The following is a 10764-nucleotide window of genomic DNA, read 5'->3' as shown; positions in this document are numbered from 1 at the left end:
TTGGTGGAAGGATAAGTTTGTCAAGATTATGCATCGCGTCGAGGTGCGGTTTACTTTATGCGGATATGGTGATCTGGTTATGTGTGATGTCCTTCCTATGCACATGCATACATGTTCGATACTGTTAGGAAAAACATGGATAGATAAAAGACAGTTAACATATCATTCAGTTGGAGAATTTTCTTTTGTTCATGGAGGATAATACGTACCAGTTGACACGTACACTTTTGATCACTATAGGGTGGACCGTCAGAAGCGGGATATTGCTCATGCTGCATCAGAAGTAAAGAAGAAGAAAGTTGAAGCTCCTGAAAAAAATTTGGTCATTGCTCAGTCTGCTATTGTTGAAGAGATTGACTTGAAACCGAGGACGGTTTCGTTTCAAGGAGAGGATGATGCAAACATAGGTGATGTTAGTGATGTCGGGAAATTAATAAGATGACATACTTATGCTCCTAGTTATTGTCAGTTGAGTAAAGATAATGGAGTGGACAAAGTTTTGGTTAGTATTTGTACGCAAGAAGCTGCATGTATGTTTGATCAAGGCGTGCAGGAATTTGGTTATTTTTTCTGGTTGTCACGTACAAAACATGGCCCGGCTATAGATGCACAAGAGATATTTTTTATTGAGACTAATCAAAGAATCCTAACCTGCTACTATTTCTCGCAGTCCAGACCGCCGGAGCAACAAGAGTACGTCAACAGATTTAAATGGTGGTAGTTGCTTTCCTTGAGAGATATAGGTTGGGGGCTACCTAATAAATTGTGTTTTGTTATTTTAGGTATTTATTTTGTAATGATTACCTGCTAAAATAAAGCACGTGATCAGTTCTACTTTCCTTAGTTATTTTGATCGAGAGTTAGAGATAGAAAGAAAGTTTGTTCGGTCAACTTCTTAGGCAAGTTTGAGTCCGCAGGTATACTAGTATATATAGTCAGAGTATGGTCAATGTAAAAGGTTAGGTTATATTTGGATATGAAATAAATAGATGTGTTTTCGAGGGTAGACTCCCGTATCAAGTTTTTGAGGTAGCTTTAGAAAACCTCTGTGTTGTGATTTCTTCGAGGAAATTGTTTTGTGCGTGAGGTGCCGTCGTCCAGATTGTTTCTCACGTGCTGAGCCGCAACGTTCAAACCCTCTATTTCGTGTACATCGCGTGCACGGGCGAGAGGTTACTACTGCTGAAGGTGGAGTGTCCTGAAAGATCGGACCGTAATAATAGATCAGATCTCGCAACGAGGTTCAGTCTACATCAGTTGGTATTCAGAGCAAAGGTTATTCACGATACAATATTTTTCTTTGAGTTATTATTGAACTTGTTTATCATGAGGAAAGATTGTAGCTCGTAAATGATGATGTCGGTGGAGAAGGATCCATTGTGTGCTTTGCCGTGGTACCAATGCTTTACGCGTGTGCGTGTAGGGCCGGCGAGCTGTGCAGCTTTGATGAATTGCTATTCTGGGATGAATTTAGTGAGTCGAACTACGGTTGATGCTTTGAACCTGCCGTTGATTGAACATCCAGAACCGTATGAGCTTTGGTGGAAGGATAAGTTTGTCAAGATTATGCATCGCGTCGAGGTGCGGTTTACTTTATGCGGATATGGTGATCTGGTTATGTGTGATGTCCTTCCTATGCACATGCATACATGTTCGATACTGTTAGGAAAAACATGGACAGATAAAAGACAGTTAACATATCATTCAGTTGGAGAATTTTCTTTTGTTCATGGTGGACAATACGTACCAGTTGACATGTACACTTTTGATCAGTATAAGGTGGACCGTCAGAAGCGGAATATTGCTCATGCTGCATCAGAAGTAAAGAAGAAGAAAGTTGAAGCTCCTGAAAAAAATTTGGTCATTGCTCAGTCTGCTATTGTTGAAGAGATTGACTTGAAACCGAGGACGGTTTCGTTTCAAGAAGGAGAGGATGATGCAAACATAGGTGATGTTAGTGATATCGGGAAATTAATAAGATGACATACTTATGCTCCTAGTTATTGTCAGTTGAGTAAAGATAATGGAGTGGACAAAGTTTTGGTTAGTATTTGTACGCAAGAAGCTGCATGTATGTTTGATCAAGGCGTGCAGGAATTTGGTTATTTTTTCTGGTTGTCACGTACAAAACATGGCCCGGCTATAGATGCACAAGAGATATTTTTTATTGAGACTAATCAAAGAATCCTAACCTGCTACTATTTCTCGCAGTCAAGACCGTCGGAGCAACAAGAGTACGTCAACAGATTTAAATGGTGGCAGTTGCTTTCCTTGAGAGATATAGGTTGGGGGCCACCTAATAAATTGTGTTTTGTTATTTTAGGTATTTATTTTGTAATGATTACCTGCTAAAATAAAGCACGTGATCAGTTTTACTTTCCTTAGTTATTTTGATCGAGAGTTAGAGATAGAAAGAAAGTTTGTTCGGTCAACTTCTTAGGCAAGTTTGAGTCTGCAGGTATACTAGTATATATAGTCAGAGTATGGTCAATGTAAAAGGTTAGGTTATATTTGGATATGAAATAAACAGATGTGTTTTCGAGGGTAGACTCCCGTATCAAGTTTTTGAGGTAGCTTTAGAAAACCTCTGTGTTGCGATTTCTTCGAGGAAATTGTTTTGTGCGTGAGGTGTCGTCGTCCAGATTGTTTCTCACGTGCTGAGCCGCAAGGTTCAAACCCTCTATTTCGTGTACATCGCGTGCACGGACGAGAGGTTACTACTGCTGAAGGTGGAGTGTCGTGAAAGATTGGACTGTAACAACAGATCAGATCTCGCAACGAGGTTCGGTCCACATCACAGAATGTCTAGGTACCACAACCACTTGACTCAGTTGGGAGTTAATCTTACTAATGATAGTGTCATTGACAGAGTTCTTCAATCACTGCCACCAAGCTACAAGAGCTTCGTGATGAACTATAATATGCAAGGGATGGATAAGACAATTCCCGAGCTCTTCGCAATGCTAAAGGCTGCGGAGGTAGAAATCAAGAAGGAGCATCAAGTGTTGATGGTCAACAAGACCACCAGTTTCAAGAAAAAGGGTAAAGGGAAGAAGGGGAACTTCAAGAAGAATAGCAAGCCAGTTGCTGCTCTAGTGAAGAAGCCAAAGTCTGGACCTAAGCCTGAGACTGAGTGCTTCTACTACAAAGGGACTGGTCACTGGAAGCGGAACTGCCCCAAGTATTTGGCGGAGAAGAAGGATGGCAAAGTGAAAGGTATATTTGATATACATGTTATTGATGTGTGCCTTACTAATGCTCGCAATAGCGTCTGGGTATTTGATACTGGTTCTGTTGCTAATATTTGCCACTCGAAACAGGGGCTACAGATTATGCAAAGATTGGCTAAGGACAAGGTGATGATGCGCGTGGGAAATGGTTCCAAAGTCAATGTGATCACCGTCGGCACGCTACCTCTACATCTACCTTCGGGATTAGTTTTAGACCTAAATAATTGTTATTTGGTGCCAGCGTTGAGCATGAATATTATATCTGGATCTTGTTTGATGCAAGACGGTCATTCATTTAAATCAGAGAATAATGGTTGTTCTATTTATATGAATAATATCTTTTATGGTCATGCACCCTTGATGAGTGGTCTATTTTTACTAAATATTGATAGTAGTGATACACATGTTCATAGTATTGAAGCCAAAAGATATAAGTTTAATAATGATAGTGCAACTTATTTGTGGCACTACCGTTTAGGTCATATTGGTGTAAAGCGCATGAAGAAACTCCATGCTGATGGACTTTTGGAATCACTTGATTATGAATCACTTGGTACTTGCGAACCATGCCTCATGGGCAAGATGACTAAAACTCCGTTCTCCGGAACAATGGAGCGAGCAACAGACTTGTTTGGAAATAGTACATACTGATGTATGTGGTCCGATGAGTGTTGATGCTCGCGGCGGGTATCGTTATTTTCTTACCTTCACAGATGATTTAAGCATATATGGGTATATCTACTTGATCAAATATAAGTCTGAAACATTTGAAAGGTTCAAAGAATTTCAGAGTGGAGTGGAAAATCATTGTAACAAGAAAATTAAGTTTCTACGATCTGATCGTGGAGGTGAATATTTGAGTTATGAGTTTGGTCTTCATTTGAAACAATGCGGAATAGTTTCGCAACTCACGCCACCTGGAACACCACAACGTAATGGTGTGTCTGAACGGCGTAAGCGCACTTTATTAGATATGGTGTGATCTATAATGTCTCTCACTGATTTACCGCTATCGTTTTGGGGTTATGCTTTAGAGACGGCTGCATTCACGTTAAATAGGGCACCATCTAAATCCTTTGAGACGACACCTTATGAACTGTCGTTTGGCAAGAAATCCAAGTTGTCATTTCTTAAAGTTTGGGGATGCGATGCTTATGTGAAAAAGCTTCAACCTGATAAGCTCGAACCCAAATCAGAGAAATGTGTCTTCATAGGATGCCCAAAGGAGACTGTTGGGTACACCTTCTATCACAGATCCGAAGGCAAGATATTCGTTACTAAGAATGGATCCTTTCTAGAGGAGTCTCTCTCGAAATAAGTGAGTGGGAGGAAAGTAGAACTTGACGAGGTAATTGTACCTACTCCCTTATTGGAAAGTAGTTCATCATAGAAATCAGTTCCAGTGATTCCTACACCAGTAAGTGAGGAAGCTAATGATGATGATCATGAAACTTCTGATCAAGTTACTACCGAACCTCATAGGTCAACCAGAGTAAGATTCGCACTAGAGTGGTACGGTAATCCTGTTCTGGAGGTCATGTTACTTAACCATGACGAACCTACGAACTATGAGGAAGCGATGATGAGCCCAGATTCCACAAAATGGCTTGAGGCCATGAAATCTGAGATGGGATCCATGTATGAGAACAAAGTGTGGACTTTGGTTGACTTGTCCGATGATCGGCAGGCCATAGAGAATAAATGGATCTTCAAGAAGAAAACTGACGCTGACGGTAATATTACTGTCTACAAAGCTCGACTTGTTGCGAAAGGTTTTCGACAAGTTCAAGGAGTTGACTACAATGAGACCTTCTCACCCGTAGCAATGCTTAAGTCCGTCCGAATCATGTTAGCAATTGCCGCATTTTATGATTATGAAATTTGGCAAATGGATGTCAAAACTGCATTCCTTAATAGATATCTTAAAGAAGAGTTGTATATGATGCAACCAGAAGGTTCTGTCGATCCAAAAGGTGCTAACAAAGTGTGCAAGCTCCAACGATCCATTTATGGACTGGTGCAAGCTTCTCGGAGTTGGAATATACGCTTTGATAGTGTGATCAAAGCATATGGTTTTATATAGACTTTTGGAGAAGCCTGTATTTACAAGAAAGTGAGTGGGAGCATTGTAGCATTTCTGATATTATATGTAGATGACATATTGTTGATCGGAAATGATATGAATTTTTGAATAGCATAAAAGGATACTTGAATAAGAATTTTTTAATGAAAGACCTTGGTGAAGCTGCTTATATATTGGGCATCAAAATCTATAGAGATAGATCAAGACGCTTAATTGGACTTTCACAAAACACATACCTTGATAAAGTTTTGAAGAATTTCAAAATGGATCAAGCAAATAAAGGGTTCTTGCCTATGTTACAAGGTGTGAAGTTGAGTTAGACTCAATGCCCGACCACTTCAGAAGATAGAGAGAAAATGAAAGTCATTCCCTATGCTTCAGCCATAGGTTCTATCATGTATGCAATGTTGTGTACCAGACATGATGTGTGCCTTGCTATTAGTTTAGTAGGGAGGTACCAAAGTAATCCAGGAGTGGATCACTGGACAACGGTCAAGAACATCCTGAAATACCTGAAAAGGACTAAGGATATGTTTCTCGTTTATGGAGGTGACAAAGAGCTCGTCGTAAACGGTTACGTCGATGCAAGCTTTGACACTGATTTGGATGACTCTAAGTCACAGACCGGATACGTATTTTATTAAATGGTGGAGATGTTAGTTGGTACAGTTCCAAGCAGAGCGTCATGGCGGGATCTACATGTGAAGCGGAGCACATAGCTGCTTCGAAAGCAGCAAATGAAGGAGTCTGGATGAAGGAGTTCATATCCGATTTAGGTGTCATACCTAGTGCATCGGTTCTAATGAAAATCTTTTGTGACAATACTGATGCAATTGCCTTGGCAAAGGAATCCAGATTTCACAAGAGAACCAAGCACATCAAGAGACGCTTCAATTCCATCCGCGATCAAGTCAAGGACTGAGACATAGAGATTTGCAAGATACATACGGATCTGAATGTTGCAGACCTGTTGACTAAGCCTCTCTGACGAGCAAAACATGATCAGCACCAAGACTCCATGGGTTTAGAATCATTACAGTGTAATCTAGGTTATTGACTCTAGTGCAAGTGGGAGACTGGAGGAAATATACCCTAGAGGCAATAATAAAGTTGTTGTTTATATTTCCTTATATCATGATAAATGTTTATTATTCATGCTAGAATTGTATTAACCGGAAAATTAGTACATGTGTGAATACATAGACAAACAGAGTGTCACTAGTATGCCTCTACTTGACTAGCTCGTTGATCAAAGATGGTTAAGTTTTCTAGCCATGGACAAAGAGTTGTCATTTGATAAATGGGATCACATCATTAGAGAATGATGTGATTGACTTGACCCATCCATTAGCTTAGCATGATGATCGTTTAGTTTGTTGCTATTGCTTTCTCCATAACTTATACATGTTCCTATGACTATGAGATTATGCAACACCCGAATACCGGAGGAACACTTAGTGTGCTATCAAATGTCACAACGTAACTGGGTGACCATAAAGATGCTCTACAGGTGTCTCCGATGCTGTTTGTGGAGTTCGCATAAATCGAGATTAGGATTTGTCACTCCGTGTATCGGAGAGGTATCTCTGGGCCCTCTCGGTAATGCACATCACTATAAGCCTTGCAAGCAATGTAACTAATGAGTTAGTTACAGGATGTAGCATTACGGAACGAGTAAAGATACTTGTTGGTAACAAGATTGAACTAGGTATTGAGATACCGACGATCGAATCTCGGGCGAGTAACATAGCGATGACAAAGGGAACAATGTATGTTGTTATGCAGTTTGACCGATAAAGATCTTCGTAGAATATGTAGGAACCAATATGAGCATCCAGGTTACGCTATTGGTTATTGACCGGAGATGATCTTAGTCATGTTTACATAGTTCTCGAACCCGTAGGGTCCGCACGCTTAACGTTCAGTGACGATCAGTATTATGAGTTTATGTGTTTTGATGTACCGAAGGTAGTTCGGAGTCCCGAATATGATCACGGACATGACGAGGAGTCTCGAAATGGTCGAGACATAAAGATCGATATATTGGAAGCCTATGTTTGGACATCGGAATGGTTCCGGGTGAGTTCGGGCATTTACTGGAGTACTAGGGGGGTTACCGGAACCCCCCGGGGAGTATATGGGCCTTATTGGGCCTTAGTGGAATAGAGGAGAGGAACGCCAAGGAGGAGGGCGCCCCTCCCCCCTAGCCCAATCCGAAGTGGGTGCCCCCCCCCCTTCCTTCCTTCTCTCTTCTCCTTCCTTCTCTCCTACTCCTACTAGGGAAACTGGGGGAATCCTACTCCCGATGGGAGTAGGACTCCTCCTAGGGCGCGCCATAGAGAAGGTCGGCCCTCCCCTCCTCCACTCCTTTATATACGGGGGAGGGGGCACCCCATAGACACATAAGTTGATCTCTTAGTCGTGTGCGGTGCCCCCTCCATAGATTTCCACCTCGGTCATATCGTTGTAGTGCTTAGGCGAAGCCCTGCATTGGTAACTTCATCATCACCGTCATCATGCCGTTGTGCTGACGAAGCTCTCCCCCGGCACTCAGCTGGATCTAGAGTTCGTGGGACGTCGCCGAGCTGAACGTGTGCAGATCGCGGAGGTGCCGTACCTTCGGTGCTAGGATCGGTCGGATCGTGAAGACGTACGACTACATCAACCGCGTTGTCATAATGCTTCCGCTTACGGTCTACGAGGGTATGTAGACAACACTCTCCCCTCTCATTGCTATGAATCACCTAGATAGATCTTGCGTGTGCGTAGGAAATTTTTTGAAATTACTGCGTTCCCCAACAGCATTGGGAGAGGGACGGGAGGGAGAGAGAAGTGTACCTGGTCGCCCAGGAACGCCTCGCTAGAGCCAGAGATGCAGCGAGGCCTGGGACGGTTCTTGGTGCCGGGAGGCCAAGCACGCGCCATGGCCAGCGGGAAGCGGAGCCGCACGTGGGGGAGAGGGAGGAGACGGAGAGGAGCCGCCGGAATCCACCGGCGACGAAGGCGATGCCCAACCCAAACCCCTAGCCACAGCTAAGAGGCCTTGCTCCGCGAATCTGGCTTGATGGGAGAAAGAGGCGGGTCAAGGGGAGGTCTTTGGGGTGGTGCGCGCTGCCGGGAGTGGGAGTGGAGGAGGAGTAGGCGAAGGTGGCGGCCGATGGATGAAGGAGATGGAGGCGGCGTGTGGTCACGGGAGGGGTGGAGGAGGAGTGAGTGCGGGCGCGGTTCTAGGGTTCTCTCCACGGGCGTGCTCCTGTTTTATATAACTGTGTGCGAAATGACAAAAATGCCCTTGGAAGGGCACGGGAACTACAGGCGGTGGCACGGGCGAGAGTGGCACTACTCATAGCGAGAAATATCGGACGACTCACGTCAATCAGGTAAATATCCGACGGCCGAGGTCATCTGGGCGTGAGATCGGACGGCCCAGATCCCATCAGAGAAATGATCCGACGGCCAGCAGACACTGAGCTCTGAGAACGCTCGGTTTCCCCTTGGTTTCTTGTTTCTAGATGTTGAAATCTCAAAAGTGGGCTTATATTTAAGAATGGGGGAGCGGCTGATTTTTTTTCTTTATCTAAAAAACTGATTTTTAACTGAGGTAAATAATAGAGAATAGGGTTTGTTACAAGTACAAAGAACACGTTATAACTCTCGCAAAATTATTCACCCCAATTTTTTACTCCGACGATGACCCAAAGGTTGGGTTTGGTCGAGATAATGGTAAGTAAGATTGTCGGTGGAGTGCTTTTAAGCCTGAAAACTCTTGTGTTTCGTTCATTCCAAATTGTCCACAAGATAAGCATGGTGAGGGAGGATTGTTCGTTCTGTTGTTGGATCGAACCACTAAGCTAGCGCAGTTGGGACTTAGAGTACCATGCATGAAACAAAAGAGTATTTTCATTCCTCCGCTCTACCAGCCAAAACCTAAAAGGACACTTCACACCCAATTTGAGACAGCAGACTGGAAACACCTTGCTTGTCGGTTTGGCATGCCGTCAACGCAGGTACTTGCCCACCAAGCCTCGACCAGTCCATGAAGAGCCAAGTGGAAGTGACCAACCCAAAGATGTGAAGTTTTTCGATGACCAAGAACCAAGGCCTTAGAGTGTAGCGACATGCAAAGTAGGTAAATACCGCAATTTGGCCACCCACGCTTGGCTAATCTATGGGCGGTCCAAATTTTATCTTGAAGTACCAACCATGCAAAGAACTTGACTTCTGGAGGGAGCCCAAGCCTTCCAAACCATTTGGTCCATGGGTGAGTGCACCATCCCTAGGAATTGCGCCCCGTAGGAGGAGGCCACCGCGTAGTGCCCACTAACCGTATGTTTCCACATAATGTCATCCTTAGCGAGCTTGTCAAGATGCACCTCATGCAAGAGCATCCAAATGGTGAAAAATTGTGTGTTATGCTCAATGGAAACGGTGGTGGAGGGTTTGATCTTGAGAATCCACACATTGTGCTTGAGGCCTCCCGCGCCTTCCAATTCTTTTCATGAGGAAGCTTTGTGGATGGGCATGGAAATGTCTTTAGGCTTGCACCCAAGGAGCCAATGTGAACCCCAAAAAGAGGTCTCCGCGCCATTATCAACAGTGATGGTGGTGGATGCATAGAAAAAATTGAGGTCCTCCTCATCACACGAGTTTCCTATCCCCCACCCACATCTTGGTAGGCTCTTTCCATTCATACCAAGGCCACCGCAAACAAAGAGCACGCGCAAACTTGTTAGTGTTGAGAACCTCATGCCCCCATAGTCAAGTGGCCGACAAACAATCTCTCAATTCAGCTTGCATTTTTTTCCATCATCTTGTCCGAGCCGGACCATAGGAAAGCTCTTTCAAGTTTGTTTACATTAAGAAGGGTGCTTGGCGGGATGACCAATGATGTGATGAAATAGACCACTTGGGAAGTGATCACGAACTTGATAAGAGCCATGTGTCGAATGGTGTTGATGTTTGGCCCTCATAAGTTGTCAACTTGCTTGCAACCTTGTCCATAAAAAAATGTAGATCCAACAACTTCAATTGCCAAACTAAGAGATGAAGTCCCAAGTACCGCAAAGGGAAGGAAGCCCTAGTCGTTGGGAAACTTTGGGTTATATGATCAAAGTCAAGATGATTGCAACGAGTGGGAACATTGAACTCTTGTGGAAGTTGGTGTAAAGGGCAAACTAAGGTGTAGCCTAGTGGTGGGAAGGGGTTGATGCCTTCCCACCCATCCAGGTTTTAGGCATAGTACTTGCAATTTGGATTTGTTGGACCAATTATACTGTAGGGGTTTCCTTACAGTCTTTTTATCAAAAAGAAGTTGGTGCAAAGGTCCGTGACCTCCCCAAAGCATCGCAAGATTATCAACATCTTTTTATTGATAGGAGCCATGAACACAGCCGCATCGTCCGCATAAAGAGACACTAGTGTAGAATCGGGTTATAATCCCGGTTCGTAAGG

Source organism: Triticum dicoccoides, chromosome 6A (assembly GCF_002162155.2).
Source record: "Triticum dicoccoides isolate Atlit2015 ecotype Zavitan chromosome 6A, WEW_v2.0, whole genome shotgun sequence".
NCBI lineage: Eukaryota > Viridiplantae > Streptophyta > Magnoliopsida > Poales > Poaceae > Triticum > Triticum dicoccoides.
This window is presented reverse-complemented; position numbering follows the sequence as displayed.